Raw genomic sequence first — 12,664 nt, 5'->3', positions numbered from 1 at the left:
CCGAGTCTAATGCCGAGGAAGTCGCAGTTTTGAATAATGACGGTCGTCAGTTGCGTCTACTCTGCAGAAGCACCAAGATGACGGAGCCTACACCAATGTCGGGGTACAAAGTGCCAATACTTTGAGCGTAGCTCATTTAGTGGCTCAGAAGGTATCGTTCCCTGGCAGACGTGACGAACGGTGAACTGTGGGGACGATCCCAGCGCTTTCTCGTTCCTCAAATAGCTTTTATCGCAAAAAAAAAAAAAAAAATGAGTGCCTCTCTTTTTTAATACGTATCCCGAGTGCCTGTCTACATGCAGCAAGGATGATTGGGAAGACGCAAAAAGCTCCCTCATGTCGAAGGATAGCAGGAACCTCCTGCGCCTTCGCAGCTGGAATAATATCATGCGAGTGTTTCTTTTCACCTTACTCAACCGATGATGCTGCAGTTGAGTAAGGTGCTGAAAATGTACATTGCTTCGTTTATCAGGTAAAAACAAAAACATGAAAGTACACTTTTACTTTCTGGCGATATTATGCCTGGAAACCAAGGTCACAGATTAATTTATTTATTAATCAATTAAAGGGTGGCGATTGAGCGGGTTAAACAATTGAACCGACGTCTAGCCCCAAATTTATTACACGACTTTAAGCCAGTTCATGAAAATCCGAGACCACAACCTACCGTCGTTATTTCCCTTAGGAGAAATCAAGAGACGATGCCCTGGCACTGCTAATTTTAGGTGATCCAGGCGTTCACAAAATCACCGTTCTTGAATGCAGCTGTTACGTTAAGCTTTCGCAAGCTCTAAACTAGAGACTGAGTCTGTAAAAGATTAAATATTTATGGCTTCCGAAGATTGTAACGTCGCAGTTTAAACTGCGTATAAGTAATACGAACCAATTACTGCGGCGTCAAGTTCGGTGTGCATCGAGCAGCCTACAAAGCCGACGTCCCGAATCGGCAAAGTCGGACTTAAGCCAGACAGATGGCCCACTTCGCAGCAAGTGCACACGTTTATTTCTTAGGACAAAGTCGCAGAACATAATCGGAATTCTTTTAGGACAAAGCTGCATGTTGATAATGCTCCGGAATAAAAAATCTTTGATGCTCAGCCAATTTTTCGAAGAATATTTCAAACACTTTCGTGACTTAAACAGTCAAAAATAAAATAAAACAACACTTGGCACTCTCGCGAATTTAAAGCGAACTCATTAATCTTGACGAAAATAATCCCTGGAGAAGGGGAACAAGAGGGACGAAGGAGAAACACAAATCTACAAACACGGCTATAGGTGACGTGGTGCGCGACCGAAAAAATCCGCCTAGTCCGGGTATCGAACCCGGGACCTCTCCATTTCCAGTGGAACGCTCTACCAACTGAGCTAGCCAGGTTTTTTTTTTTTTTTTTCTTTTATTGTCTTTGTGTAAATGATTATATATACAGAAGAGTGACAATGCAAAAAAAAAATGCACACACAAAAAAAACAGAGTGACTAATGAAATGTCCAAACCACCCTCGGCAGGGCGCGACCGCCTAAAACCTTTTCATGATCCTTAAGGATTCTACGATTGGAATCCACTTTGGCACGCACACTTGTGCCTTATGCGTTTCAACCAAAGAAGCAATACTTTCGCGGAAATAGTGCCCCGCCTCGCGCGCGTCAATATTGGCATGGCGCATAGCCATCCGACACCTCCAAATGCTGTGCAGGCCCAATAACATTAGCATATCAAAGGGCACCCCGTCCTTGGAAAGATACCTGATGCCGTGTACGTCTAACGGAAAGTCTTTCTTCAGAGTGCGTTGGAGGACGTCCCATAGGAAGACGCCGTCCCAGCACTCCAGAAAGACGTACTCGATTGTTTCAGGTTTCTTTTAGAGCAAACAATGGTCACCCCAGGGGACAAAGATTCCTTTAATCGTCATCCACGTCTTTACAGTTAGCGTGCCGGTGTGCAATTTAAAAAAAAAAGAAAGCCTTTACACCCGGCGGAACCATCATTCTCTTAACATGTTTTAAGACGACTTGTCTGGGCCTGCACAATACACAGCTCTATACATAGGAACTGGAAGTACAGCATCACAAAGGTCTCTGCACAGCCTTTTACGCGACACTTCACTTAAGTAATCCAAAAAAAAAAGCGCTGCCAAAAATCGACATGAACCAACGACTTCTTTAAGGTAACCATGAACACCGCCTGGCTCACTTGACGCGGAAGCAATAAACTCGGGTAGGGTACTACTCAGTCTGACTTGACAAACAGTGCGTAAAAAGTGGTCACTGACGTCACGAAAGAAAAGGAAACGATTAACAATCTGCCGTAAAAACAAATGTGAGAGTCCTAGTCCGCCGTCGCGTACGCGCCGGAACAATATCATACGACTCGTAGGTTCCCATGTCGAGCCCCAAATAAAAACGGCAAAAACGCGGTGTAATTTCTGAACGTTAACTCGTGAACACTGTACAGCTTGTAGCACGTACCACAGTTTGCTAACAAAAAACAAATTGCAAACTGTGGCATGGGCGAAAATTGAAAAATCCCAACCTCTGAACTTCTCTGCCTTCTCCCGGAGCTCTGCGACCTGACCACGCCAGTAAGGCTTGCTGTCCCTGTAGTTCTCAAGTGGAACACCCAAATACTTAACAGGAGTGGTTAACCACCTTACATTTTCAAAAGCGTTGGGGAAGGAAGGCCAATTGCCATGCCATAAACCCAAGCATTTACTACAATTGACGGCGCTACCAGGAACAAAACAAAAACGTTTGACAGTGCTCAGTATTTCAACTATGCTTTCCTGGTTTACGCAAAAGGTTGCAATGTCGTCCGCGTAAGCTAATATGCGCACCTCGGACGAATTAAGTTTGAACCCACAGATAGCATTGTTTCTGATTATGCTAAGACAAAATGACTCAATGTAAAAACAAAAAAGAAGAGGGGAAAGGGGACATCCTTGGCGGACAGAACGTTGCACTTTGATACGGCTTGCTACCGACTTATTAACTATGAGATTAGTCGTACACCCGCTATAAGCCATCCGCACGCCTTCGTGTATAACGGAGCCGACCATCACGTGATCTCAAATAGCTAAAAGAACATCATGGGGCACCCGATCGAAATCTTTTTCAAGATCGATTTGAAGCATTGCCACTCCGCTATTCATTACATCGCAGTACTCCAGCACGCTACGGGCTTTTTGAATGTTTGTGACAATGGTTCTCCCCTTTATCCCACACGTTTGGTGGGGTCCTACCAGTTCTGTTATGACAAATTGCAACCTTCTAGCCAATATTTTCATAAATATTTTATAATCGACGTTTGTAAGGCTAATGGGCAGGTGCAATTAATTTAACGGCGTCCTCTGTCTTAGGGATAAGTACAGTGTGTGACGTCAAAAAAGATGGCGGAAGAACGTTAAGTTCATAAGCATCGTTAAACAACTGAGCTAGCTAGGGTATTCTTTTTTCTGTACTGTGAACTGAGCTAGCCAGTGGTTAGACGTCAGTAGAGCAGACAGGTGTTATCAACTGGCACCAGTCTAAAACCAACAAGGGTGAAAGCTTGCGATCTCCAAGATTATTTTCGTCATTCTTGTCCAGCTCGCTTGCATTTTTGCATTTAATTGCAATATCATATTAACCTTAAAAAATGAAAGCTTTCACCCTTGTTGGTGTTAGACTGGTGGCAGCTGATAAAACCCGTTTGCTCTACTGACGGCTAACCCCTGAATAGCTCAGTTGGTAGAGCGCTCCACTTGAAATGGAGAGGTCCCGGGTTCGATACCTGGACGAGGCGGATTTTTTCGGTCGCGCACCAGGCACCTAGCTTTGTTGGGAGATTTGTGTTTTTGTTCCCTTCTCCAGAAATTATTTTCGTCATTCTTGTCCAGCTCGCTGGTACATTGGCATTTAATTGCATTATAATAATAATCATTAATCTTTTCCTTTTAAATCATTGAATGGTTCAGTGCCGAGTCACGCCAAGCCTTTCTAATGATCGTCCAAGCTTCGCAGCATTGTCTCTACCGATAGTTTTTGGAATAATCCGTCGTTTGTCTTTATCCAGTTCTTTCAGTTTGGAAACCTAAAACTTCATTCTACATATTCGAATTTCATTCTATGCCTTCTGGAGGCCATTTTAACCTAAAGGTTTTGCCATGCGCTTCAGGCAAATCTCAAATCACTCACGTAGATAGTTTGAAAGTGGAGCAAGAATAGCTCGTAAAAGAAGTATTAGGGGAGAATTTTCCGAGGGCTGTCACCTTAGACTTAAAAATATCGAGCATTGTTCCTCACCTCTCACTGCCAGAGCAAAGCAGTTCAGTGAAGCCGCTCGCTTCATTATACTGACTGTGATTGATCTTTTTTTATAAAACAACCGCCATAAATTCCGGATCCGCCGAGAGTGTAGCGCTGCACAAAACTTCCCCGGGCTGCCTCGTAAGATCTGCGCGTTCGAACGTTTCTCAGGTTCTCCGAGTTTTCATGGGACGCTGCGGGTATGTGTGCATGGAAGTCAACAATGTCTGCGCCAGCAAATAGCAAAAAAGTCCGCTTTGTATGTGCAGGCACACCTATGCACCAGCTCGACTCTCTGACGTCACGCCGCTACGGTGGCGCTGCTGTCGGTACTGCGCATACGCAGATGCGCCGTCTCTCGCGAATCTGGTTTCTGCGCAAGCGAGTGCCCACACTAGGTGTGGGGGAACGCTGGCTTGTTTGTAAACAGTGGGTTGGTCTGCATCTTGCGAAGTCTAACCCCATTTAATACAGGCACTGCTTTACACTCAGTTTCATACGAAGTCCAACCGCGCAGCCGAAGCTCCGGCCTGGGGTCCTAATCTGGACACTCGCGAAAAAGTCGGTAAGAAATACGGCGACAAGGCGGCACACCGTTTCCACGTCAAGGTGGGACCCAGCATCGGCCCACATGACGAAGGCGTCGTCGTGCATCATCGGTAGGCTCGTGAGGCGGGGCGAGCATGCAACAACTGTGATGAGTTCGGAACATCGCGACGTAGACGTCCCTTCTGTTTAATGGCAGAGTACAGCATTGTTATTACAGTATCTGTCTCTCACCTTTATCCCTTTTCACAACCAGAATACGTTTCCTAAGCGTTTCTAATAAGAATAGAGTCCCTTACGATATGACCATGTAATTAGGTTCGTACAGCATTTGGAGGTAACTCAGGGAGGTCCGACATGCTGGACTTAATGCGAAAGACGTGCGGGATTTTCATAATTTGTTCAGTCTGGTAAAAAAAAAAAAAAAATTGATAACATATGGTAATCACGAACCGGAATCTAAACCGTAGTCGCTCGCGTTTCGAATGCACTCCTTGAAATGCGCAACTCTTAGTATGCTGTTCTGTGTATTGTAAAGCCTTTTAAAATGACATTCTTCTCTTCCATGAAATAAAAAAAGAAACATCTGGCGCGGCCGAGTAGTCTGATTTCACGGCTTTCTGTCTCGATTTCGTGCAGGGTGTTGTGGGTTCTAATGAAACCCTGGAACTATGTTTCAAAGCAGAATGTGTGTGGGCTGGATTTTATAGAAAGAGTGTAACGAGAGACTGTGACGAAGAAGCGCTTAACGCGGGCTAAGGCAAAATAAAGAATCCATAGCCCGAACCTTGCAAATCATATGCATCCATAGCATATAGAAAGCACAATGCGTCATAACAATTTATACGTCATCATAAATAGGGAAAAAAAATCGCGATCAGAAAGATTTTCCAAGCAGCTGAGCGTAAATCGAGCCAGACTCCGCGAACCACAGTCCGACATTTTTGCGCAACACCGAAAGTAGTTTTTTTATTTTTTTTTTTTTGCTGCGTTACAAGTAGGAATTGACCAAGAGCGCAAGCAACTGGACAAAGTATGACCTGCCGCCGACGATTGCCTGCGGTAGCACGCGACTTTCCGCAATTGGTGATACTTATTGCAGCGTACTTAGCACGCAGTCGACCGTCGGTGCCGAGCAATATTTATGAGTGGGTCAGACGGCCAGATTGAAGGCCTTCGAAACGAGCTTCATTAAATATACGAATACATAAAAGGATAAAACATCGAGGACGGGGGCGAGTCGTACTTTGTCCACCATATTTAGTTCGTCCGCGACAGTTAGCTGTAAGGCATACTTTGTCCAACATACTTTTGCTATCGGCGGTGAGCCATACTTGTCCATCATACTTAGTACACAGACAACCGTCGACCGTAGGTCATACCAAGTCCAACATAATTGTACTTAAATTCGATCACAGTCTGCGCTAGGGTCTGACGGAGCCAAGCAAATAGTGCAAAAAGTGCATCGTCATGGCGCTCGTCTTTTCTGGAAGTTCGCAATGGCCGGCTACATCAATCACGCAAGAGGAAAGCGCAGCATCACGGCACCCTCATTGCGCGTAATTGGTCTAGTCGGTAACAGCAGACGTGCACAGACGACGAGTGCCGTGACCATGCACTGCTTGAATTGCCCTCATCGAATCGTAGCGTAGGCTTAAATCGAACTGAAAGTGTAAAGGAACAAAGTCCGCAGGCGGCAGTCGGCGCTTGCAGCTGGATACCGATGAGGCGTAACTCCTCATGTGGACTCACGCATCACGTGGTGAATCATAAAATAACGCGCCAAGAGGACAGTGGGTGCACGACGTCAGACCTTCGGACAAAACTCGATTAATAAAGTAAAGGGCTCAATAAACCTACTTCCTTCCCATATATTTCAGCTACCAGAATTGTCACAATTCAAGAGCATGAAGAATTCGAGGCCCCAACACGCACCCACCAAATACGCGAATGTCGTGGAAAACTTGTTGAAGCATGCTCCTAACGCACTCTACTCCCGGAGAAGAAGTTTAAATTCTGCTCATTCTGATAAACCCGGAGATCACAAGATTGCGTTGTGTGTGCGACGTATCCAAATCGACGCAAAACCTCACTGAAAACAAACATAGCAAATCATAACGGGCTCATAATACATGCGCAAAACATTCTGTGTTCTTCGGGTTTATCAAAATGATCAAGGTAAGTTTCTTTTGTTTGTTTTTTTTCTGCTACAGGAGAGACAGCGCACCTCCCTTCCGTACACCAATCGTAGCTCGGGTTTTCACTGAGGCGTGAGGAAGGCTTGTGCTTGAGCAGTACTCTTTTCGCTAACACACCGGGACAGGGACATGCAAGTGTAGAGGGTTCACTCAGAAATGATGTCGCATATTAAAGTGACAGCATCATGATCACAACACAAATCTTCGCTGTGCAAAACACCAAAGCAATGTTGCGGAATAAAAAGAAATAAACGAATAGGCAGAGTTGTGTAAATTCACAGTACAGTCACAGCGTTAGCTGCCACACCTCTCGACAAAGTCGTTTGGGCATCGGGCTCACGTTCACGCGCCGAGGAGTGCCTGAGTAAAAGCGTTCGGAACAAAATAAACATATGACCATTTCTTTCCAAACACTAAACGCCTTTGACTTTTTTTTTTTTTTCAGGGTACACGTGAAACCGCGTTTTTCAGTACGGGCCTTTGGTATTGGAAACTTTCAAAACTTTCAACAAACCGTTACCGTTCCGTGTACAGCACTACAGGAGACTGAAGCATGCTTTCTAGCGCCTTCGGCTGACACCATGAGCGCGGGAAGGATCCGGTAGTGCGGTATGTGGAACACGGTAACGGTTCGCTAAAAGTCTCTATTGACAGTGCTACAACGGCATTTTTTTTATCGTTTATTTCTTTTTTTTTTCAGAGAGCGTGTGCACGAGTTTTGGGCACAACACAAACCCTAAGTAAAAGCGGGTTATTAACACTCTGGCGTAGCTCTGTGGAAACGACTCCGCCTCGCACGCAGTGGACCCAGGGTCGATTGTCGCGGACGGCGGGCGATCTCTTTGAAGGATATGGCAACACCGAGGAGGGACGCTTTACTTCACCAACTAGCAACATCCACAAACACATCAACAAGTCACGTCATTTCCAGTGGTGGGAAGAGCCCATAGCAGCCACGGCTGTAAAACTCACCGACAACGACGAATTGGACGGTGGTATTCCGCGTGTTCCCGGTGTCTAAGGAGGCCGAGCAGACGTAGAGAACCGCGTCGGCGGCCTCCATGTCGCCGATCATGAGCAGCGCCGGTTCGTCGGCCGGCGAGAAGTAGGCCCTGTCGGACCACACGTGTCCCGGCTGGTGCGCGGTCTGCAGGAAGTTGCCCGACCGCGAGCCCATGTCGACCGAGTACAAAAAGTGCCGGCTGTCCCCGCTTGAACCACGTGACGGCCGAGGGCAACGAGTCCTGCATCCCGTGGCGTAGGTCGCAGGGCAGCGCGACGTCGCCTCCCTCGCGGCTGGTGATGACGAACACTGCTGAAGGGTCTGCAAAAGTATAGGAAAGGGCTTACGTGAGATGCATTTGTATACTGAGACACTACAGCGAATGAGGGTAACCATGATCATGTGCAATCGCACCAATATAGAACGCAAGGTGTCCTTTTAAAATAGCCAATTTACTAAAGGTACACTGAGTTCGCCACTTCATAGCACAAAAAGTATACTTATGTCGGAATGCATTTGGCGGCTTTTCCTTTGTGATAAGCCACTTGCGGCCAAGCAAAGAACGTTGACCGCATATTAATCCTTTCTTTGCTGAGCCGCTGCGTTGTTAATAGAAGTAACTAGCTGCCTACTTTGTCACACATGAATAAAAAAAAACACAACGAAAAATAGATATACAAGTATGAGGACAAGGATTAATCAGCGTTTCATGGACAAGAAGGAAGGAAGGAATATACTTCTTTCCTTTTGTCTTTACTTTTTGTTGATGTTTTTTTGTTTTTTTTTTCTCTCACTTGTTTTACCGTATTCAACGTCAGTTGTCAGTCAGCGGTTGTCGCGTCTTTAAGGGAGGGGGGGGGGGGGGGAGGGGGTTTGTTAGTGTATAGCAGCTAGGCGGCGTCGTGTGGAGTGAAACTGCAGAACACAGTGGCCCTGGGTTCAATATCCACCCCGTTCCAACCAGGATGAGCATCGTTCCGGCGTGCGGTCGTGTATCACTACTGCGTGGTGCACTTTAAAGACCGCAGGCTGGTGGTTGTACAGAACTGGCAAAATTTATCATCAACAGCTGAGATACAAGTCGCTCATTAAGGCACACTTACTTCCGGCTGTCTAAACTTACATAAAACACAATTACATCTCCCGGCTTCCCCTTTCAAATGTCTTTTTCTTTCGAGACGTGTTTTTTTTTTTTTTTTGTGTGTTATTTTTCTAGGCGGTTAGCAGCAAGGGAAACCCAACAACGTCCTTTGTTCAAACGTTAAGAGCCTGCATATTAAAGCTTCAGACTCTCAGGTTGTAAATCCTCCGGGTGCCAATGTTGTCAGTGTCGCAGGCTGGTGGCCAACGCTATTACCAACGCGTCGTTATGCACTTGAGTTCGCAAATGAATGAAAAATGGTTATTTTTGTTTAATTAATAATTATAAAGACAAAATCATTTTAATCGATATGATTTTCTTCCTGTCTTTCTTCATAATCTCCGAGACCACTGTCTCATTGTAAATGTAGAAGAAGAGAAGAGTATCTTATAATGTTATTCTTTAAAGTACTATAATCGCCAAATGAGCGTAGAACATATTTATAAGGTAACACATCGGAAACAACCTAGTCTGCTTTATGATTTAAATATGAGACGTTACTGAAGTCCCAGGCCTTAGGAAAACCGATTAAAATGTTGCGCCTAGGTCGCGTTTTTCAAGTCCCATAGAAAGTAGAAAGTGAGCTAGGCATCTGCCAGGCGCGTTAGGAGCAAACTTCACACAGCCTGGTACAGTGATTATACAACTCCGCTACCCGGTAATGTTTGAAACAAACCTTGGTCTGTTTGACAACGAAGTCTCAAGGTCCTACTTACTGTCAACTTCTATCCCTGTGCAGCACAGAAGAAACGAAAGAGACTTTTGAGCTTTCGCTTGGGGGTCACGGATTTCTCGAATATTGTAAAGATATCCAATGGCCCGGGGTTGTATCGTGATACAAGAAATACAGCATCGATGCATTTCAATACTGAAATACAGATACTGATCGAAAACTTGTATCGCGATAAAAAATATGAATACTATAATTATTTCTGAAATACTATCGCGATACATTCGTATTGCGATACTGCCGAACACTGCCACCCAAGCGATGTTGCTAAAGGCTCTGGTAAACTCCGACGTAACGCGTGCGCGCGTGCGAGCGCGTCACAGCCACGTCACGTCGGCGAAAACCCGACGCTCTATACTCCGCCGTCGTGGCGTAACCGACGTGACCGGCGGCGTTCGACGCAGCCTGACTGCTTCGACGCCAAAATGGAGCATGCGGTATTCCGCGCCGGCCGCGCCGGCGACGACGGACCAGGATGCATCACGCGCTGGCTCCCGGCAGCCCTCGCGCGGGAAGCGCGGCGAATACGAGCAATAGCAGACGACAGGAGCACCTCCGTGTGGCGTCATGTTTGAAGAATCGGACTCGGTCGGTCGAGAAGCTGATCGAGGGAATTCGTCCTCACCCGTGTGCCTACGACACGAGGAAGCTTGAGTAACGTAGACCGGGCGCTTGTCAAGGATGTACCGTATGTACATTGACCGCCTACGCTTACGGCGCAGGTGGTGCACCAACAGTGCAAGCGCTAGTTTCCGTCGTGCAAGGTACGTCCACGCCATCGCTGGAACTTGGCCTGACTTGGCGCTCAAGAAGCGCGAAAAGGAACCGGAAGTGGCGCACTCTCGCAGCAAACGTACCCTCGAAGTCACATTCTGCGCATGCGCCGCGCCGGCGGCCCACCGACGGGCGCCGCGGGAGCCGCCGGGGCCGCCGGAGTATAAAGAGGGCGAATTTTTGACGCGCGCGGCGTGACTGACGTGACGTAGCCGACTTCGGCCAGCGTTCAATTGCGCGCGTGTTACGTCGGAGTATAACAGAGCCTTAAGTTTCATTATAGCATATTTTCCCATTAAAAAAAATGCGAAAGCCGCGACACTCTACTAATCGTAACAAAGACGATCTTGCTTTTTTTGTTTGTTTATTCAAACATTTTTGTAACATGTGCCGGTGTCGAGTATAGGACAAAAAAAAAAAAAACAGGGATGCCTGGTTGCCCCTTACTCTTATACACTTAAATATACGACATGCGTTGGCATCGGTATTTAAATATGACACTACTGAAAAAAACATACAGGGAAACATTATGAGAATCAAACTCAAACTAGATCCCATTAAAAAAAAAAAAAAAAAAAAACATCAGAAGAGGCAAGAAGCATTTAAACATAGTGTACTCCAGAAACCAAGGACCAGGGCGATCGGTCAATTCAGATGGGTATACGAGCGGTGCTTTACACCTTCGCCACGGTCGAACAAAGAAGCTACTTAAACCGTGTAGTGTTCCTGTTACAGACAACAACAGAAGACGGACGTGGAAAATCTATCAGAAGGCGAGCGTGGCTTAGTGCACTTTCTCCCTGCACAAAGCGACACACTCAGGACAAGGCCAATATATAGCAGCCCAAGTAGTGCCATTTTTGGAGACAAAAGTTTATTTTGCTTTTTGCCTGGCAATGTAAGGCCCCGAAAGCTAAAGAAAAAGTAGAGCGATCACGAAACTTAAAATTATTTGATTAGAGTCTGAGTATATTGGCCTAAATTCCCTGAAAAATGACAGAATTCGGCGTTCTCTGCCTTGTTACTAAGTTGTTATCCGTGTTCTTTTTTGGGGGGAAGGGGGTGTCTGTGTGTGGGGGGGGGGGGGGCTTCATTTCTTGAAAAAATTGCCATAATTAGTCCATCTGATTAGTCTTGAGCCTTGCTACACTGAACCCAAATTTCCAAGCAAGTGCTAAAATTAGGCTTCACTCCTGGTTGTTCCGTCGACGCGTGGAATCTTTGGCTGATGTTTGGCACTTTGGCAATTATGTGGCGAACTGGAGAAAAGCCACATAAAAGCCCTTCCAAAAAGTAGTTTGTCATTAACTGTCACCTTGGAGGGAAACCTTATAAGGCTTAAGTTAGGCCCTTAGGACTGCCAGATTTGAACCCGTGGGCGTTGTTCTGGCGCGCTGTCTGGATGTAGTACCATACCCATAGTCTGGATCTAGTACCATACCCATAGTCTGGATCTAGTACCATAGATGTAGTACCGCGTAGTACCATAGCGAAGGATCGCTGATAGCTTGCGGAAGTTCAGGACAAACAGTGCTCATAAAAAACAACACATAAATCAGTCGCCCATAATCAGATCGCTTGGCAAAGAGGGTAGAGCAATGTGCCTAGTACGCAACGCATGGCGCCCTGGCGTTGAGCAGGAGGCGTCCGCCGTTAAATTACAAAACGCTCTCCGTGGTTTAAGTTGAACTTTCTATTAAACCTAAGCTTTCTAATGCAGAGCAGTCACTCCCAACTAAATGTTCGGAAGCAAACCCATAAAAAAACAGATGGTCTGCAAAACAAAAAAAAAGAAAATCAGTGTGGTCAAATTTAGGCGAACCGATAATCCGTTTTTTTTTTTTTTTTTCGTTATTGCAGAAGAAAAAAAAGGCAAAATGGAAAAAATAGTAGAAATTGTACAATGAAAAAAGGCCGAGATAGTACAACGAAGAATTATAAAATATAGCTAGTAGAAATGGTGGCAGACAAAAAGTGTTTGAACGGTA

General features: G+C 45.8%; 2 non-coding genes across 2 annotated transcripts; one reads left to right on the top strand and one right to left on the bottom strand.

Annotated features, from left to right (window-relative positions):
• Positions 1–1,305: 1,305 nt before the first annotated feature.
• Positions 1,306–1,378, bottom strand: Trnas-gga. Its single transcript has one exon. It is a non-coding gene; the product is annotated as a tRNA-Ser (tRNA).
• Positions 1,379–3,708: 2,330 nt separating this feature from the next.
• Positions 3,709–3,783, top strand: Trnas-uga. The gene has a single exon. It is a non-coding gene; the product is annotated as a tRNA-Ser (tRNA).
• The last annotated feature ends 8,881 nt before the right edge of the window (positions 3,784–12,664 follow it).

This window comes from Ixodes scapularis, unplaced genomic scaffold (genome assembly GCF_016920785.2).
Source record: "Ixodes scapularis isolate PalLabHiFi unplaced genomic scaffold, ASM1692078v2 PGA_scaffold5__190_contigs__length_132052651, whole genome shotgun sequence".
In the NCBI taxonomy this organism is placed as follows: domain Eukaryota; kingdom Metazoa; phylum Arthropoda; class Arachnida; order Ixodida; family Ixodidae; genus Ixodes; species Ixodes scapularis.
The sequence above is the reverse complement of the archived record's forward strand: the minus strand, read 5'-3'. Positions and strand labels throughout refer to the sequence as shown.